This window comes from Diceros bicornis, chromosome 17 (assembly GCF_020826845.1).
Source record: "Diceros bicornis minor isolate mBicDic1 chromosome 17, mDicBic1.mat.cur, whole genome shotgun sequence".
Lineage (NCBI taxonomy): Eukaryota > Metazoa > Chordata > Mammalia > Perissodactyla > Rhinocerotidae > Diceros > Diceros bicornis.
Genome location: NC_080756.1, coordinates 34,014,378 through 34,031,928, shown reverse-complemented (window position 1 = coordinate 34,031,928; position 17,551 = coordinate 34,014,378). Strand labels below are relative to the sequence as shown.

At 40.7% G+C, this 17,551-nt stretch overlaps 2 protein-coding genes and 1 pseudogene across 2 annotated transcripts in view; 1 reads left to right on the top strand and 2 right to left on the bottom strand.

Moving 5' to 3' along the window:
* The window catches only part of LOC131416220 (fatty acyl-CoA reductase 2), a 77,390-nt gene extending 63,862 nt beyond the window's left edge, over window positions 1–13,528 (bottom strand). Inside the window, exon 1 of the mRNA XM_058558583.1 lies at window positions 13,469–13,528. The gene's annotated coding sequence lies outside the window, so the exon portion shown is untranslated. The remainder of the gene's footprint in view (window positions 1–13,468) is intronic.
* Window positions 1–17,551, top strand: part of LOC131416219 (fatty acyl-CoA reductase 2-like) — a 358,729-nt gene that overhangs the window by 81,323 nt on the left and 259,855 nt on the right. The window lies entirely within an intron of this gene.
* Window positions 4,200–17,551, bottom strand: part of LOC131415561 (uncharacterized) — a 32,278-nt pseudogene continuing 18,926 nt past the window's right edge.

The window sequence follows — 17,551 nt, the reverse complement described above, 5'->3', positions numbered from 1 at the left end:
GCAGACAGCACAGGACAATTTCCTATCCCTCGTGTTCATGATATGGTTTGTGAGAAGTCTAAGTCACTTTGACAATCTGTGAATCATCCCGCGTCATGCAGGATATCTGATGCTTGAATGAAAAACAGAATGGAGCTATGAGAATCAGCCTCTGTATGTTGACTGAATGTTCACTATGTGCCAGGCACTGTCTAGGCACTGGGGGTAGTGAACAGGCCTTATGCAGCTGAGATGCATGCTTCCATTCCATTCTGGAGCACTTTTTCTCCTTAAGATCACCCGTTTTCCACGGTCATGAGTGGAAATAGATAGTCTTTACTCTTTTTCTGGTAGTAAAATGAAGCTGTTCTCATTTCTAGAGAATAGGTGTTAAAAGACTGAAGCATAATAGTTGCGCCAAGTTATACATTTTTGCAGTTTCTAGCATATGGGAACTTTAATTATTCTTTGGGTGGTTCTTTTAGAAAATAAAAAATTAAGATTCAAACATTTAAGGGAGTTTATCCAAATTTCTTGGTAGTGCTTTAGAGAAAGATATTTTTAAAAAAGAAACACGGGGCTTTGCCTCTAAGAAATCTTACTCTTAACCAGGGGTTCTTGGTCTTGCATTATTAACATTTCGGGACGGATAAATCTCTGTCGTGGGGGCTGTCCAGGGCAATGTGGGGTGTTTAGCAGCATCCCTGGCCTCTTCTCACTAGATGGTAATAACATCCCTCTTTACCCCGGCCAGCTGTGGAAACCCAAAATGTCTCTAGACTTTCCTAAATGGGCTCTGGGGGAAAAACTGCCCCCCTTTCTGGGAACCATTGTTCTAGGACCTTCTTAAATTTTCATTTTATAATATTCAGTACATGCTACTAAAAATTCAAGCCTTAAATTTCTGCTTGTGAAGCTAAATACAAAAATGATCCACTGCCATGCCCTACTTTACCGATGTCAAATTGCTCATAACTAATTACACTTACCCAAGCAAATTACATGTGTGGCAAATCTTGACAGTGTTCAAAGTGGAAATAAAGGCAGATTTCTCCAGAGAAAGATTTCCCACTTTTATTTAGCCACAGTTTTTTTCAGTCTCTGTGCTTTAAATTAGACTGTGAACCCCACCTTTCATATAGATTGAATCTCTCAATTTTATCCATCTAAACCTCTCCTGGGCAAACTTCATAAAGAATGGCAATTGGACCAGCATACGATCAGCTGAGAAAAAAACCATTTGGTATGGGTTGCTGAATATTAAATTCTATGGATAGTCAAGTCAATCTTACCTCTAGGTAATTCTGTTGCCTTTTTTTACGATTCACAGTAGGCTGTGTGTTAAGGGATACCTCGTGGAGACAAATGGAGTTTTGGTTGGCAATGGGCACAGTCATATGGGCTGGTTTATTGAAAAAAATCAATGCTATTTTGTAAAATTCAGTAAATGAAAGTCTATTCTGCTTCATGAAAATTAAACACTGAAATTCTTTCAATAGGTATGTTGAATTAACGAAATGCATTTATAAAAAAATATTCAATGCAGACAAGGAGAACATAAACTTGTAAAAACATCATAATGTCCATTGCATAACCCTGCGGAAAAGATTGGAGGGGAATGACATAAATGAGAGCAGTTGTATAATAGTGTGAAGGGATTAAAGGTAAAGAGTTTTGTTTTGTGTCTATAATTTCCATGATTTTAAAAGGTAATTTAATAATAAATACTCAACAACAGAAGTTCTTAGAAAGTAATGGCAGCTAGTATTTTTATAGTCTCTTCTTTTGCTGTGGTCACTAGAAGTATAAAGAAATTTGCAAAACAAACTTCTTTAGTTTAAGGTGTATTTAGATTATTTAAAAAAGTGTAGCTCAATTGACATTATACACTACTATGGACTGAACTGTGTCCCCTCCAATTTCATATGTTGAAGCCCCCAACCCCTAATGTGATGATATTTGGAGACAAGGCCTTTGAAACGTATTTCAGGTTAAATAAAGTCATAAAGATGAGGCCCTAATCTGATAGGAATGGCATCCTAACAAGAAGAGGAAGAGACACGAGAGAACAGTCTCTCCTTGAACAGTCACCAAGGAAAGGCCATGGGAAGATACAGGAAGAAGGCGGTTGTCTACAAGCCAAGAGCTCTCACCAGAAACTGAATTTTCTGGCACCTCGATCATGGACTTCTAGCCTCCAGAACTGTAAGAAATAAATATCTATTGTTTAAGCCACCGGGTCTGTGGTATTTTGTTATGGCAGCTTGAGCAGACTAATACACATACAAACACACAAGAACAGAGATATGCACATTTTTGGATAAGGGAGTAAAATAACTCTTCATAATAGTTCATATCAACTTTTTCAATTCTGGAGTCAACATTTATAATGAAGCAAATGTATCTGTCTCATTTTCCCATCTTTGCAGTATTAGAGGTAAGATATTGATTGGTTCTTGGTTTTCACACGTTTGTGAAAATATGGACAGGTCTTTTATGATAAACTACAGAGACCCCATTAATCCAAATTAAGTTAATCTATTAATCTAATTTAAAAATCTGTATATAAATCACTTATCTGTTTGTCAAGTACTTAGTGAAAAAAAAAAGTTTTCGTCAGTGAGTTCTTTCTTTTTATTGCTTTAGTTTCCTGAGTATATCCCAAATTATACAATCCAGCAACAAACTTAGATACCTTTCACTGTGGGCTTGTTATGTAAAGTTTTTCTGGGAGAACTTTTAAGTTCTTGTTGGAGGAATATTCACCCCCAGGGGTATTGTGGGCAGCTGCTGGGGACCCAAGCCCCCAACTAATTGGATTAGCAATGCTCCATAGTCAAGAAAAATCAATTTGGAAATAGTTCCAGTAGAGAGGGATAATCCAGGCTGGCTTTAAGAGCACAAAATTTAGCAATCACCTCAACACATTCTTCTAGTTTGCTTCTACTTAGCTCATTAGTAAGCTTTCAAAAAAAACCCTCCAAATGTAACAGAAATGAAAAAGGAGAAAGATATGACCTAAATGCCTCATTTCATCACCATTGACTAATAGGTGTATTAAGAGTCTACTACATGCTACACACTGTGTTAGGTGTGGATAACTACTATGCAAATGTTCTTGCTAAATGGTAAAGCATTATAAAAATGCATGGTATTGTTATTACTGTTTATATGTAAGTCAAACATCAGGCAGCATGTGAAGATTCTAAAATGATGTCAAAAGAGTCACAAACAAATGTAAATCTTGATGCTTCCTATTTCCTCTTGGTGAATTATAAATTGGGTCAGGTTATAAACAGAAAAATGGTTGATCTATTAACAGAATGACAAAAGGAACCCAACTGAATGGATAGTAAGCCAATATACTTTCTCATGCTCGACTTAAAATTAAAGACTATTTTTCTTAGGAGATGACATGACATAGATATTGTCCTATTAGTGTGAGGTTCTCCAGAGAGATAGAATATATATATCGAGAGAATATATATATCAATATCAATATATATAGAGAGCGAGAAAGAGAGAGAGATTTTAAGGAATTGGCGCATAAGATTGTGCAAGCTTGGTAAATCCAGACACTTGCAAGCTGGAGACTCAAGGCAGAGTTGCAGTTTGAGTCCAGAGGCAGTCTTCTGGCAGAATTCTTTCTTGGTGGAGGTCGGTCTTTGTTCCACTAAGGCTTTCAACTAATTGGATAAGGCCCACTCACATCATGGAGGATAACCTGCTTCACCCAAAGTCCACTGATTTAAATGTTAGTCTCATCCAAACAATACTTTCACAGAAACACCCAGAATAATGTTTGACCAAATATCTGGGCACTGTGCCCCAGCCAAGTTGATGTATCAAATTAACCAAAATAAGTCCACCCCTTGTCAACCTGGCACCCATATGCATCTCCTTAAACCATACTTAATCTCCAATAAAGATGATAACAAGATCATACTTCTGCCCCACAAGACAACTGTCCTGCATACAACCAAAAATGTGCTAACTCTGTCCAGAAGAGGAGGCAAAGTCTTTGGGTAATTTTTACTCTTCTCCTTGATATCCCATAACTTCAATACTATGATGTAAAGTTACTACTTAAATACTATGATATAAAATCAGTACATCTTATGTTACATGTTAAGGGGATTAGATAGCGAAGAAAACAAAGATTTTGCTTTATACACACACAAACATATTCATCACAAAATAAGAAAGAAATACTCCTGACATTACAGTCCTCATTTCTCTAACTGGTCACATGGCCGTAGCTGGTACTTGTAACTACCTTCTTCCATGACTTATTCTGTATTCCCTTTGCCCTCAGCAAGCAGTTCAGCTGGTTGTGGTTCTTTACCTGGTGAAGTGACCCAAACCTTCATTCCTGAAGAGACTAGGCTATCAGTAGTCCTTCCTGAATTTGGTTATTTTAGTTTTCCATTGACCTTAATCACAGGGCGTGATAATACTAAGAGAGGCCCTAAGGGATCTCCTGTATTTCAGACATACTCTTCCTCACCTCCACGGTGGAGTAGCAGCTCAAGTTCCCCTTGGTAGGCAGGATCAATCTCTGCATCCAGCACAGTAATTCCCTTCTTTACCTGTTGATTCAGAGGCATGAGGAGCCTAAAGTGGTGCACACTTTAGGGCCCGTGGCTTAGTGGTTAAGTGCGCGTGCTCCGCTGCTGGCGGCCCAGGTTCGGATCCCGGGCACACACCGACGCACTGCCTCTCCAGCCATGCTGAGGCTGCATCCCACATACAGCAGCTAGAAGGATGTGCAGCTATGACATACAACTATCTACTGGGGCTTTGGGGGGAAAAAAAATGTGGCGGTCAGCAGTCTTAACTTCTAGTTCGGTGGAATCATTGTCTCCTGGTGGAAACATTCCTTCCTTTAGAACTAAGATCTCTAGGCCAGCAGAAATTAACGTAGTGGGAATAGGAAGCAAAAATTTTGCTAGTGGGCCACTGGGGGTAATAGTGAGTGGTGACACTGTCACTTCCACCCTTTGATTCCTACACCATATACTGGTGTATATGTAACTGCACCATATATTTAATGCTGATTCAGAGCATATACAGCCTTCTGACTCCAGTCCTGTAAGGTATAACCACCTAGCTGGTGCTGTAAATGAGTTCAAAATGTCATTCCACCATTCTAGCAAGCCAGCTGCTTCATAATGGTGGAGAACATGGAAAGGCCAGTAAAGTCCATGAGCATGAACCCACTGCCACATTTCATTTGCTGTGAAGTGATTTCCTTGATCAGAAGCAGTGCTGTGTGGAATACCATGACGGTGGATAAGGCATTCTGTTAAGTCCATTCATGATAGTTTTGGCAGAAGTATTGCATGTAGGGAAAGCCAATCCATATCCAATGTGTCTATTCCAGTGAGAACAAAATACTGTCCCTTCTATGATGGAAGCAGTCCAATGTAATCAACCTGCCACTAGGTAGCTGGCTGATCACCCTAGAGAACGGTGTCATATCAAGGACTCAGTGTTGGTCTCTGCTGCTGCTAAATTGGGCACTCAGCTATGGCCATAGCCAAGTCAACCTTGCTGAGCAGAAGTCCATGTTGCTGAGCCAATGCATAACCTCCATCCCTGCCACCATGGCCACTTTGTTGACCAGCCCACTGGGTGATGACAGGGATGGCTGGGGAAAGAGGCTGACTGGTATTCACCAAATGGGTCATCCTATCCACTTGATTATTAAAATCTTCTTCTGCTGAGGTCACTCTTTGGTGAGCATTTATATAGGACACAAGTATCTTTGTGTTTTTGCTCACTCCACATACCTCTTCCTCAGACTTCCTTTTCATCAGTTTTCCAATCATGTTCCTTCCAAGTCCCTGACCATCCAGGCAAACCATTGGCCACAGTCCATGAATCACTATATGACTGCATGTCTGGCCATTTCTTCTTCCAAGCAAACTGAACAGCCAGGTGCACTGCTTGAAGTTCAGCTCACTGGGAGGATTTCCCTTCACCACTGTCTTTCAGGAATGTCCCAGAGAGGGGATGTAGTTCTGCAGTTGTCCACTTTGGGTGGTACTTGTGTATCACGCAAAACCATTGGTAAGCCAGGCCCAAGTCTTCTCTTCTTCTGTCAACTGATTATAGGAAAGTCCCCTGAGGCCATAGGTGCAGGCTGGGAGAGAGAAGGCAGTATAGCAAGAGTGGGGACCCTGGGTATTTGGGCCACTTCTTCATGTAACTTGCTTGTGCTATCAGGGCCTGCTTGGGCCCGATCAGATATAACTTCCATTTGACGACGGAGTGTTCCTGTGCACTCCCAACTTTGTGGCTTGGTGGGTCAGACAACACCCAGTTCATGATGGCCTAATTCTGTTTCTTAAAAGGAGAGTAGTTATCCATAGAGCATGGCAGGGCTTTGCTCTAAAATCCTAAGAGCCTGTGCTGTGACTTACCAGTGGAGGCCTGCTGAAGGCTCAAACACTGTCTGCCACTGACACTTCAAGTACCATTAGATTTGCTGGATCATACAGCTCAAGTGGCAGAACAGCTTGTGTGGCGGCCTGGACCTGTTGCAAAGCCTTCTCTTGTTCTAAGCCCCACTCAAAATGAGAAGCTTTTTGGGTTCTTCACTAAATGTGCCAGAGTAACATACCCAAATGAGGAATATATTGCCCCCAAATCCAAAGAGGCTCACTAGGTGTTGTGCCTCTTTTTTGGTTGTAGGAAAAGCCAGATGCAACAACTTATCCTTCACCTGAGAAAAGATATCTCAACATGCCCCACACCACTGGACCCCTAATATTTCACTGAGATAGAAAGCCCTGAATTTTTGTGGGATTTATTTCCCACCCTCTGATACACAAATGTCTTACTAATAAGTCTAGAGTAGTTGCTATTTTTTGCTCACTAGGTCCAATCACCATAATTTCATCAATGCAATGGACCAATATGATATCTTATAGTAGGGAAATGTGGTCAAGATCCCTGCAAACTAAATTATGATGTGGGGCTGCAGCGTTGATATACCCCTGAGGTAGAGCAGTGAAGGTGTATTGCTGACCTGGCCAGCCGAAAGCAAACTGCTTCTGGTGGTCTTTATAAACAGGGATGGAGAAAAAAGAATTTTCCAGATTAATCGCTTCATGCCAGGAACCAGGGAATGTGTTAATTTTCTCAAGCAATGAAAGCCTGGTACAGCAGTTGCAATTGGAGTCACCACTGCGTTAAGTGTATAATAATCCATTGTCATTCTACAAAAATCTATCTTCTGTATGGGCCACATAGGCAGGTTGAATGCGGATGTGGTGGGAATCTCCACCCCTGCATCGTTCAAGTCCTTGAGGGTGGCATTAATCTCTTCAATCCCTCCAGGAATGAGTTATTTCTTTTGGCTTACTATTTTTCAAGGCAGAGGCAGTTCTAGTGGCTTCCACATGGCCTTTTTCACCATAATAGTCCTTGTTCCACAGGTCAGGGCACCATTGTGGGGGTTCTGCCAGCTGCTGAATGTATCTATTCCAATTATTCTTTCTAGACCTGGAGATAAAATCACAGAGTGGGCTTGGAGACCCACCGAGACTGCTGTAAGAAGGACCTAAGCTAATACTCCATTGATCACCCGACCTCCATAAGCCTCTATTCTGACTGGTGGACCACAGTGGCATTTTGGGTTTCCTGTATTAGGAAGTGTCCAGCAGTCGCTGAAAGCTCTCATTATTTACTTTGGCCCAATGTATAGTTACCCTGGCAAAAGGCCTTAGATCCCTTTGGGGAGAGCTGGGGAAAAGATTGACAGTATAAATTTTTAGCAGTGTACTGGGGTCCTTTCTCAAGCAGACTTGGCTTCCCCTTCATTCAAGGGGCACTGGGTCTGTAAACTGGCTCAAGTCTGGGAATTGATTAAGGGGTCATGACTCTGTTTTTACGATTCAAGTTAGACTTTTATTCATTTGACCTAGAACTTTTCTGCTTATATAGATCAGGTAAGATCTGTAGGCTTACATTAGTAAGATCTGTAGGCTTCTAGGAAAACCACAATCAACCAGGCAAAGCCATAGGTCTCTACAAGGCAGACTATTCTGATTGCTGCTTTGACTCTGCTGTCCATTATGGAGACCATGACCACCGTGACTTTAACAAATGAGGGTCACCACTTGGCCCCTTCCACCCTGGGATCTCCATTGCATTTAATGACAGAAGTTTCCACTGTAAGTTCTGGCCTACAGAGAAGAGCAATCACAGAGCTCTTCAAGGATGCTGGGGCTCCCCTCACAAACTTATTTCTGTGGCCCAGCCAAGTTGACACATAAAATTAACCATCACAATTATTATATGTTTTCTCCTAACATATTGACCCTATGCAAGACTTCTCTCACATTTTTGTTGAACAGAATCCTTGCTTGATGGCTTGGTAGCTGAACATAAAATACGTACAAACAGGAAGGAAGTTTTATTTATGTGATTTGGAATTATTTCTTTTTGTCTGTTTTTCAACTAAAATATTCAATACTCAAATAATTTCACCTTATCTAAACTCTTCTATCTCTAGACTGGTTAAGTAAGAAAAAAAAATTATATGAGGTCCAATATAGGCACAGTGAGAACAATGGAATTATAAAATCTAGACATGCAATTTGCTCTGCTACTAACTGATCATGTAACTCTGAATCCCAAATCTTGACAGCTCTGAGAGTCAATTTTCTCTTCTGTTAAGTAATATTCTGTCTATTTCACAGAATGGTTTTAATAATAAAATAGTAACGGTCAAGAGAGTTTCCATTACCAAGTGTCATCTGACCAGAATAGAATGATGTTTCTCTTGTTCTAGATGTTACCTGTTATACTATAAACACTACTTTGACCTTGAATCCAAATACCTTGTGCTTATTTATTAATAAACATTGAGGACACATCTTGTCACCCTCAATAGGTAGTAAAACACTTGATGCAGACCCTATATTTTATACTATATTTTTTCTCACATGCTAACTAGCACAGTACTCTGCAATGAAAAGTGGCTGAATAAATACTGTTTACTCAATGAATGAATGAGTCAGGACTGAAGGACTGATTCATTTAATTAATGAATAAAGAGTCAAGAGGGGGTTCACAAACCCTAGTGGGCATTGGAATCATTTGGAAAGTTCGTTAAAATTGCTCTTGACCAGACCCCATTTTCTGAGATTCTGATTTAGAAAGTCTGAGGTGGGGCCCAGGTAGATGTACTTTAATGAGCTCCCCAATGGGTTCGCATATAAGTGGTAAGAGGGATGCTGGTGTAGGGAATCTGAGTGTGTCTGATCCCAGATCATATTTTGTACCTTTGCTTGTATCTTTAACGTAACCCTATGTGGTCCCTAAGATTTGTTTTTTCTTAAACTGATGCATAAAACAATCCATTTACTTGAGAATTCTCATTTCTAATGTAGTAGAATGTGGATAACACAGTCGGGAAGCAGCAGAGCCTGGCTTCACTCCAGCCAGAGCTTAAGTCTGAGCTTCACGGGCCTCCAGCTCGCATTAAGGTGATCTTGACCAAGAGACTTTCTACAGGTTCAGTACAAGCCTCAGAGCTCACAGGCCTCACTCATAGCAACACACGCATTGGGGGAGGTAGAAGGAGGACACATCTTTTCATGTAAATAACGAAAGCTTTTAAAAATTATTTTTCTCTATGTTCCTGCTTCCCAATGCTAAAAATTCAAACAAATGGCTATTTAAAGGATTTTAAAAAATATATAGTGAAAATCTCAGCACAGATAGTAGAATAGCATACCGATGATTAATAAATATATTGTATTACTGTAGCATGAACAGGTTATATATCAAAGCATCCTATTTTTTTTATAAGATACAGTCATTTCCTTTAACCCTATGGGTTAAAAGACTCATCAGACTCATTCAAGCAGAGTTTAGAAATGAAGTTGGAGATTTCTGTTTCCCGATCCGCACAACTGTATCTCAACCTGTTATTCAACAGAGGAAATTAGTTGGAATGTGTGAAGATCTTTCACAACAAGGCCTGAGTAAAAGGAGATAGATTTAACATCATGAACTCAGTCCACCAAAAAGACACTTGCTTCATAGAAAAACAGTGAAAAATTGCTACAAAATCATAGCACAAATTATTGTTTGCACAAAAGATTGCAACAGTTTCGATATAAAAACACATAGTTCTGCAGATATGTGGGTTACCAGAATTTGTTACTGTCGATGATTAGTCACATACTTATTAACTATATCCTTCCAAAGAAAAAACACAGCGCTCCACACCCACGCAGTGAGATTCCAGGAGCTTAGTCATTGCCACATAACAACTAATGATTCTTGGACCAGGTGGGAAATTACATTTTTTAAAACAGTTAATATGAAAGTTAGTTAATTATACATAAATCAATATAATACAGTAAACTGGAAATCCTTATTTCCTAATGGAAGTTACTGGTGAGAACCTGTGCCAACAAATTGACAATCTCTCAGGAAACATCTGAATACACGTAAATGCACTATTTGGAAATATGCAGCGAGGCCTTCATGAGGGACTAAGTTCTGAATTAAGGCTAACCCTCTCCCTGTCACAGGACCTTACTCCATGTCAGAAGAGCAATAAACCACAAACAGCACTTTTATTTTTCTCTGATAATGTACAATGAATTCTATTAAAAATCAACAAAGATTTTAGTCATTTGTCCTTAAAAGAAGGTACTTATAGATCTGAAAAAATTATTTCACATCCCTATTAAGCTGTGGGTAGCAGCTATACCACATGAGAAGAAAAGTACAGGTTTTGTACAACAAAGTACGAGCCTTCAGGAAGACACTGTCCATCAAAGCTGCATTTGGGACAACTTCCTATGCTTAATGGTTTAATACTGCTGTAACGAAGAAAAAAAGCACTCTGTTCTCTCCTCGAGTTACTATGTTATTTGAATGGATATTAATTTCATTTTAAACTCTCTTTTATAATGCTAATTAGTGCATACTATCCAATCAAATCACCCACGTTTCACATGCTTCTTATAGTATTTACTGGAGTTGTAAAATCCACTCTCAGTTCATTTTACTGTGGACAAGGATAGAATGTTTTCATATTATCAAGTTTGCTGTATCACAGTTGAACCGCTGCTATCTCGTTCTACATCTGAACCATTATTTCAGAATTTATAAGCCAATGCAATTTTTAATAAGCTGTTTTGTAAACACTTAAGTTTACTTCTTCAATCAAAAATGAGGGGGCGGACCCCGTGGCGTAGCGGTTCAGTGCACGCCTCCGCTGTGGCGGCCGGGGTTCAGACCCCAGGCGAGGATCCACGCACCACTTGTCAGGCCATGCTGTGACGGCGTCCCATATAAAGTGGAGGAAGATGGGCACAGATGTTAGCTCAGAGCCCGTCTTCCTCAGCAAAAAGCGGAGGACTGGCATGGATGTTAGCTCAGGGCTGATCTTCCTCACAAAATACAAAAATGAATTTTGATTTCTATGTACCCCACCTTAAGCTAAAATAAATATGTGGGGCTAGAGGGAAGATATAAGAATTCCTGAGTCTGGATTCTTGCCTGTCTTCTAAGGGCCTGCCTCCAATCAGGAAGAGAGTCTAAGTACCATGATGGTAAAAAGCAAAATATGGCATAGATATGCTTTATAAAATATAATATATAAAATATACTATATATAACAATATAAAATATTAAAGTGACTAAAGGAAGGAGTTTTTACTTCCTTTGGAGGGGAACAGTAATTCATTCGTGTACTGTGAAACTGGTTTTTAATAAAGAGTGTGACTGGAGATGCAGAAATTCAGAAGGTATTCGGGGTAATGATAATGGTAAAGCAAAGGGATATGAGAAAGTTTGATGTGTATTCTAACTGCACATAGTATGGCTGTAGAAGATCGCTCCTAAAAAGAAGTCAAGGAACCCCAGGCTAGGAGAGTAGATGACAACAGATGAAAACTTCAATGTCTAGATAAAGAGGTAAGCCTTTACAGGGACTGAAGAGTTTTGAGCAAGGGAATGATAATCATCAGGAGGGGCTGAGAATGGAGGGGAAAACACACATCTGGACTCTATCTCAGTGGCCCAGGCCAGAGGTAACAAGCAGCCAAACTAGAGGGGCAAGGCAGTAGTGGTTCTCACACTTCAGTGCATACAGATCCATCCGGGGGGTTTACTTATCAAAATTGCAGGTTCAAAGTCTCCCCCCGCTCCCCCATTCCACTCTGATTCAGTACATCTGGACGGGGTTGTGCATTAATTTCATAGGAAAACATTAATATAATGAGAGGAGGACTAAATAAGGCAGATGTGGGTTTGAGTTTTAGCTCTACTATTTACGAGCCACGATCTTAGGCAAGTGACTTGGGCTTCATCAGATGCTATTTCCTTGTTTGTAAAAGGGCAACAATATTATTGGGAGGATTTAATGAAAAAGGGGAACCTGGCACATTTTACCGTTGGGTCAATGAGGCCGGTCAATGAGGGATGAGTGGTAGAAACACTGGAGGGACAATTTGTTTTTTCTCTTACTCAGATACCATGTTCAATCTTGCATATTTGTGTACCTGAGTTTTCTGCTGATTTTCTGGAGTTCTTGAAGGGCAGAGACCTTAGGCATTGTTATGTCCTCCAGATGTTATAATTGAATGAACACGCTGTCAGATCTTGTCTCCAGCTGCATTTGTGTTCATCATCAATTTCATCATACCCTTGAGCTCTTTGAGGGCAGAGACAGCACATTCACTTTTTATCCCTCGTGCCCGGTAAACTCTAGGTGCTCAATGTTATTAAGTGAATGAACACATGAACAAACATGAATAAGTGGGTGTGTGGAGGACGAAGTGCACATTAGTAATGGCTGGAGGATGAGCCAGGTCTTTTGTCTCTGATTTCCTCATCTCCAGGGACTCTGCCATATAAAATGTAAGAAGCTCTGCCTGTCACATTGAGATGTACAGTCCCCGGGGGGCAGTGTGAGCCAACTGGCTTGGAACATATTTCTGTGAAATCATTTGAATAAGTTTAGCATTTAAAGTTCAAATTCGGATGGGGGAAGTCAAGATGGCGGCATAAGCAGACTTGGAACCAGCCAATTTACAACTACTCGTGTAAAAATTACCCCTGAGACAGAACTGAAAACTGGATAAGAGGAACTCCTTCAACAACGGACAATCCTAACTGAGGTGGAAGAGGCAGAGACTCCCTTCTGGAGAGAAAAAACGCCAGCTTCACAGCCACCCGGGAGCAGCGCACAGGTACGCAGCCTCCCTGGAGGCGCGGGGCCCTGAGCCGGGAGCGCCCCCGCTGTGGGCATTTTGTGGACCCAGCACAATCGAGACCAGCGGTAGAATATCTGACTTTGCCTGCTACTAAAACATTGGGGAGCACCCCCAGAAAAGCTGGTTCACAAAGAAACTAAACCGGCTCTTAAAGGGCCCACACGCAAACTCACCCGTTTCAGAAAGCAACCTAAAATCACCAGAAAGAAAGGTGCAGAGTGCTGTGGTGAAAAGAGACTCACCTAATAGGGCCTGAGTGCATCTCGGTAAGGGGTGAGACCTCTCCAGGGACTGGGACACTGGCGGCGGCCATTGTTGAGGACTGGTGTGGGCGTGCTGACAGAGACGCCATTGGAGTTCTCCCTGAGGCCTGCTAGCCCAGGGTCTGCCCCACTCGATAGAGCACCAATTTAATCCAGCTCAGCCAGGGCAGGCAGCCCACTCTAGACAGTGGCCCCACCCAACAACAAGCCCTCAGGCAACTTGTGGGCCTGCATAGATTGGTGACTGGATTCTCTGCAGCCTGGCAACTGAGCCGACTTGAGCGGGGCAGGGTGTGCACAAGGAGCGGGTGGAGAGTGTGGGGCGGTGGCGGAGTGTGTGGGGCTCCCGCCATGGAGAGACTGGGTCCGCTTTGGGAGGTCGGGGCGCACACACGGGGCAGGACTGTGTTGACTATGTGTGTAGACCTGTGGGCAGCAGGGCTTGTCAGCTGCAGAAGACTTGTGCTTCTGAAGACCCACATAGGGGGTTTGCCCCACCTTCCACAGCCTGAAACAATTGGGTGCTCCTGTGCCTGAGGCCATCCCCACCCAGCTGCAATCCTCAGAGAGCTAACAAGAGACCTACTAGGCTAGAGGCTTACAGCAATTGTAAGGCCCTGAGCCTAACAACCTGCCACGCTAGGGGGCCTACTCACTTAAAAGAAATACTGCAACACAAATGTGGTATTAGAACTTGCAGCCAACTGTGCTGGGGCTCCCCACACCTGATAAAGAGACTGAAGGGCCCACAACAACTACAGTGAGATGAGCATTACAACAGCTGGCCAGGAGCATAACTCGGCCTCCCTGGGTGCCTACAGGGAGAGCAAACAGGCCACAACAGAAGGACACACGTAGCCCACATAGGGGTCACCCTTGGAACATTGAGAACTGAGGGAGGCACACTGGAAGCCTCCTAAGGCGTCACTTACATAAGGTCACCTATCCAAGAGCAGGCGACGTAGCTGACCTACCTAATACGCAGACACAAGCACAGGGAAAGAGGCAAAATGAGGAGGCAAAAGAATACATTCCAAGTAAGGGAACAGGACAAAACCCCAGAAAAGGAACTAAGCGAAACAGAAATGAGCAATCTACCTGACAGAGAGTTCAAACTAAGAGTGTTAAGGATGCTCACTGATCTGGGGAGAAGAATAGATGAACTCAGTGAGAATGTCAACAAAGAAATGGAAGATATAAAAAAGAACCAATCAGAAATGAAGAATACAATACTGGAAATGATAAATTCATTAGAGGGACTCAAAAGCAGAGTAGAGGATACAGAAGAACGGATCTGTGAGCTGGACGAAAGACTAGAAGAAATTACCCGAGGTGAACAGGTAAAAGAGAAAAGAATTAAAAAGAGTGAGGACAGTCTAAGGGACATCTGGGACAACATCAAGCACACTAACATCCGTGTTATAGGTGTCCCGGAAGGAGTAGAGTGAGACAAGGGGGCAAAGAATCTATTTCAAGAAATAATAGATGAAAACTTCCCTAACCTAAGGAAGGAAACAGACATCCAGGTACAGGAAGCACAGAGAGCCCCAAACAAGATAAACCCAATGAGGCCCACACCAAGACACATCACAATCAAAATGTCCAGAATTAAAGATAAAGAGAGAATCCTAAAAGCTGCAAGAGAATGTCAAGTTACATACAAAGGAAACCCCATAAGGCTATCAGCTGACTTCTCAGCAGAAACCTTACAGGCTAGAAGAGAATGGCACGATATATTTAAAGTGCTAAAAGGAAAAAACTTACAGCCAAGAATACTCTACCCAGCAAGGTTATCATTCAAAATGGAAGGAGAGATCAACAATTTCCCAGACAAGCAAAAATTAAAGGAGTTTGTCACCAAGAAACCAGTGCTACAAGAAATGTTAAAGGGACTGATTTAAGGGGAAAAGGGAAGACCACAAATAGGAAAAATTATCTATTTCCATGATAAGAACATAATGGATACAAATGCACAAAAAAGAGGTTAGATATGATATCAAAAACATAAAAGGAGGGAGGAGCGGAGTTAAAGAGTACAGCTTTCAGACAGAGGTCAAACTAAAGTGACCATCAATTCTGTATAGAAGAAGAAAGGAACAGAGAAGGACTACTAAAACACTGAGAACAAAAAAAAAAGTTAAAAAATGGCAGTAAGTACATTCTTATCAATAGCTACTTTAAACATCAATGGACTAAATGCTCCAATTAAAAGGCATAGGGTGGCTGACTGGATAAAAAAATAAGACCCATATATATGCTGCATACAAGAGACACACTTCAGACCTAAAGACACTCACAAACTGAAAGTGAAGGGATGGAAAAAGATACTCCACGCAAATGGCAATGAAAAGAAAGCTGGGGTAGCAGTACTCATATCAAACAAAATAGACTTTAAAACAAAAACTGTAAAAAGAGACAAAGAAGGGCATTATATAATGATCAAGGGAACAATCCAAAAAAAGGATATAACACTTGTAAATATCTATACACGCAATGTAGGTGCACCTAAATATATAAAGTAATTATTAACAGACATAAAAACAGAAATAGACAGTAACACAATAATAGTAGGGGACTTTAACACTCCACCTTCACCAACGGATAGATCATCCAAACAGAAGATCAATAAGGAAACATTGGCCTTAAATGACACACTAGAACAGATGGACCTAGTAGATATATACAGAGCATTCCATCCAAAAACAGAAGCATACACGTTCTTTTCAAATGCACATGGAGCATTCTCCAGGATTGATCATATATTAGGCCACAAAACAAGTCTCTATAAATTTAAGAAGACAGAAATAATACGAAGCATCTTTTCTGACCACAACAGTACGAAACTAGCAATCAACTATAGGGAGAAAAATCAGAAAAGCCACAAATATGTGGAGATTAAACAAAATGCTACTGAACAACGAGTGGGTTAATGAAGAAATCAAAGAAGAAATCAAAAAATACCTGGAGACAAATGAAAATGAAAATACGACATGCCAGAATTTATGGGATACAGCAAAAGCGGCTCTAAGAGGGAAGTTTATAGCAAAATAGGCCTATCTCAATAAACAAGAAAAATCTCAAACAATCTAAAAATGCACCTAAAGGAACTGGAAAAAGAAGAACAAACAAAGCCCAAAATCAGTAGAAGAAGGGAAATAATAAAAATCAGAGCAGAAATAAATGAAATAGAGACCAAAAAAACAATAGAAAATATTAATAAAACCAAGAGCTGGTTCTTTGAAAAGATAAACAAAATTGACAAACCTTTAGCTAGACTCACCAAGAAAAAAAGAGAAGGCACAAATAAGTAAAATCAGAAATGAAAGAGGAGAGGTTACAACAGACACCTCAGAAATACAAAAGATTATAAGAGAATATTATGAAAAGCTATATGCCAACCAATTGGACAATCTGGAAGAAATGGATAAATTCTTAGAATCATATAACCTTCCAAAACTGGATCAAGAAGTAGAGAATTTGAATAGACCAATCACCAGTAAGGAGATCGAAACAGTAATCACAAACCTCCCCAAAAATAAAAGTCCAGGACCAGACGGCTTCCCTGGGGAATTCTACCAAGCATTCAAAGAAGATTTAATACCTATCCTTCTCAAACTCTGCCAAAAAATTGAGGAGGGGGGGAAGCTCCCTAACTCATTCTACGAAGCTGATATTACCCTGATACGAAAACGAGACAAGGACAACACACAAAAAAACGAAAATTACAGGCCAATATCACTGAAGAACATCAATGCAAAAATCCTCAACAAAATACTAGCAAATCACATACAACAATACGTTAAAAAGATTATACACCATGATCAAGAGGGATTTATTCCAGGTATGCAGGGATGGTTTAACATTCGCAAATTAATCAACGTAATACACCACATTAATAAATTGAAGAATAAAAATCACATGATCATCTCAATAGATGCAGAGAAAGCATTTGACGAGATACAGCATCCATTTATGATAAAAACTCTGAATAAAATGGGTATAGAAGGAAAGTTCTCAACATAATAAAGGCCATATATGAAAAACCCACAGCTAATACCATCC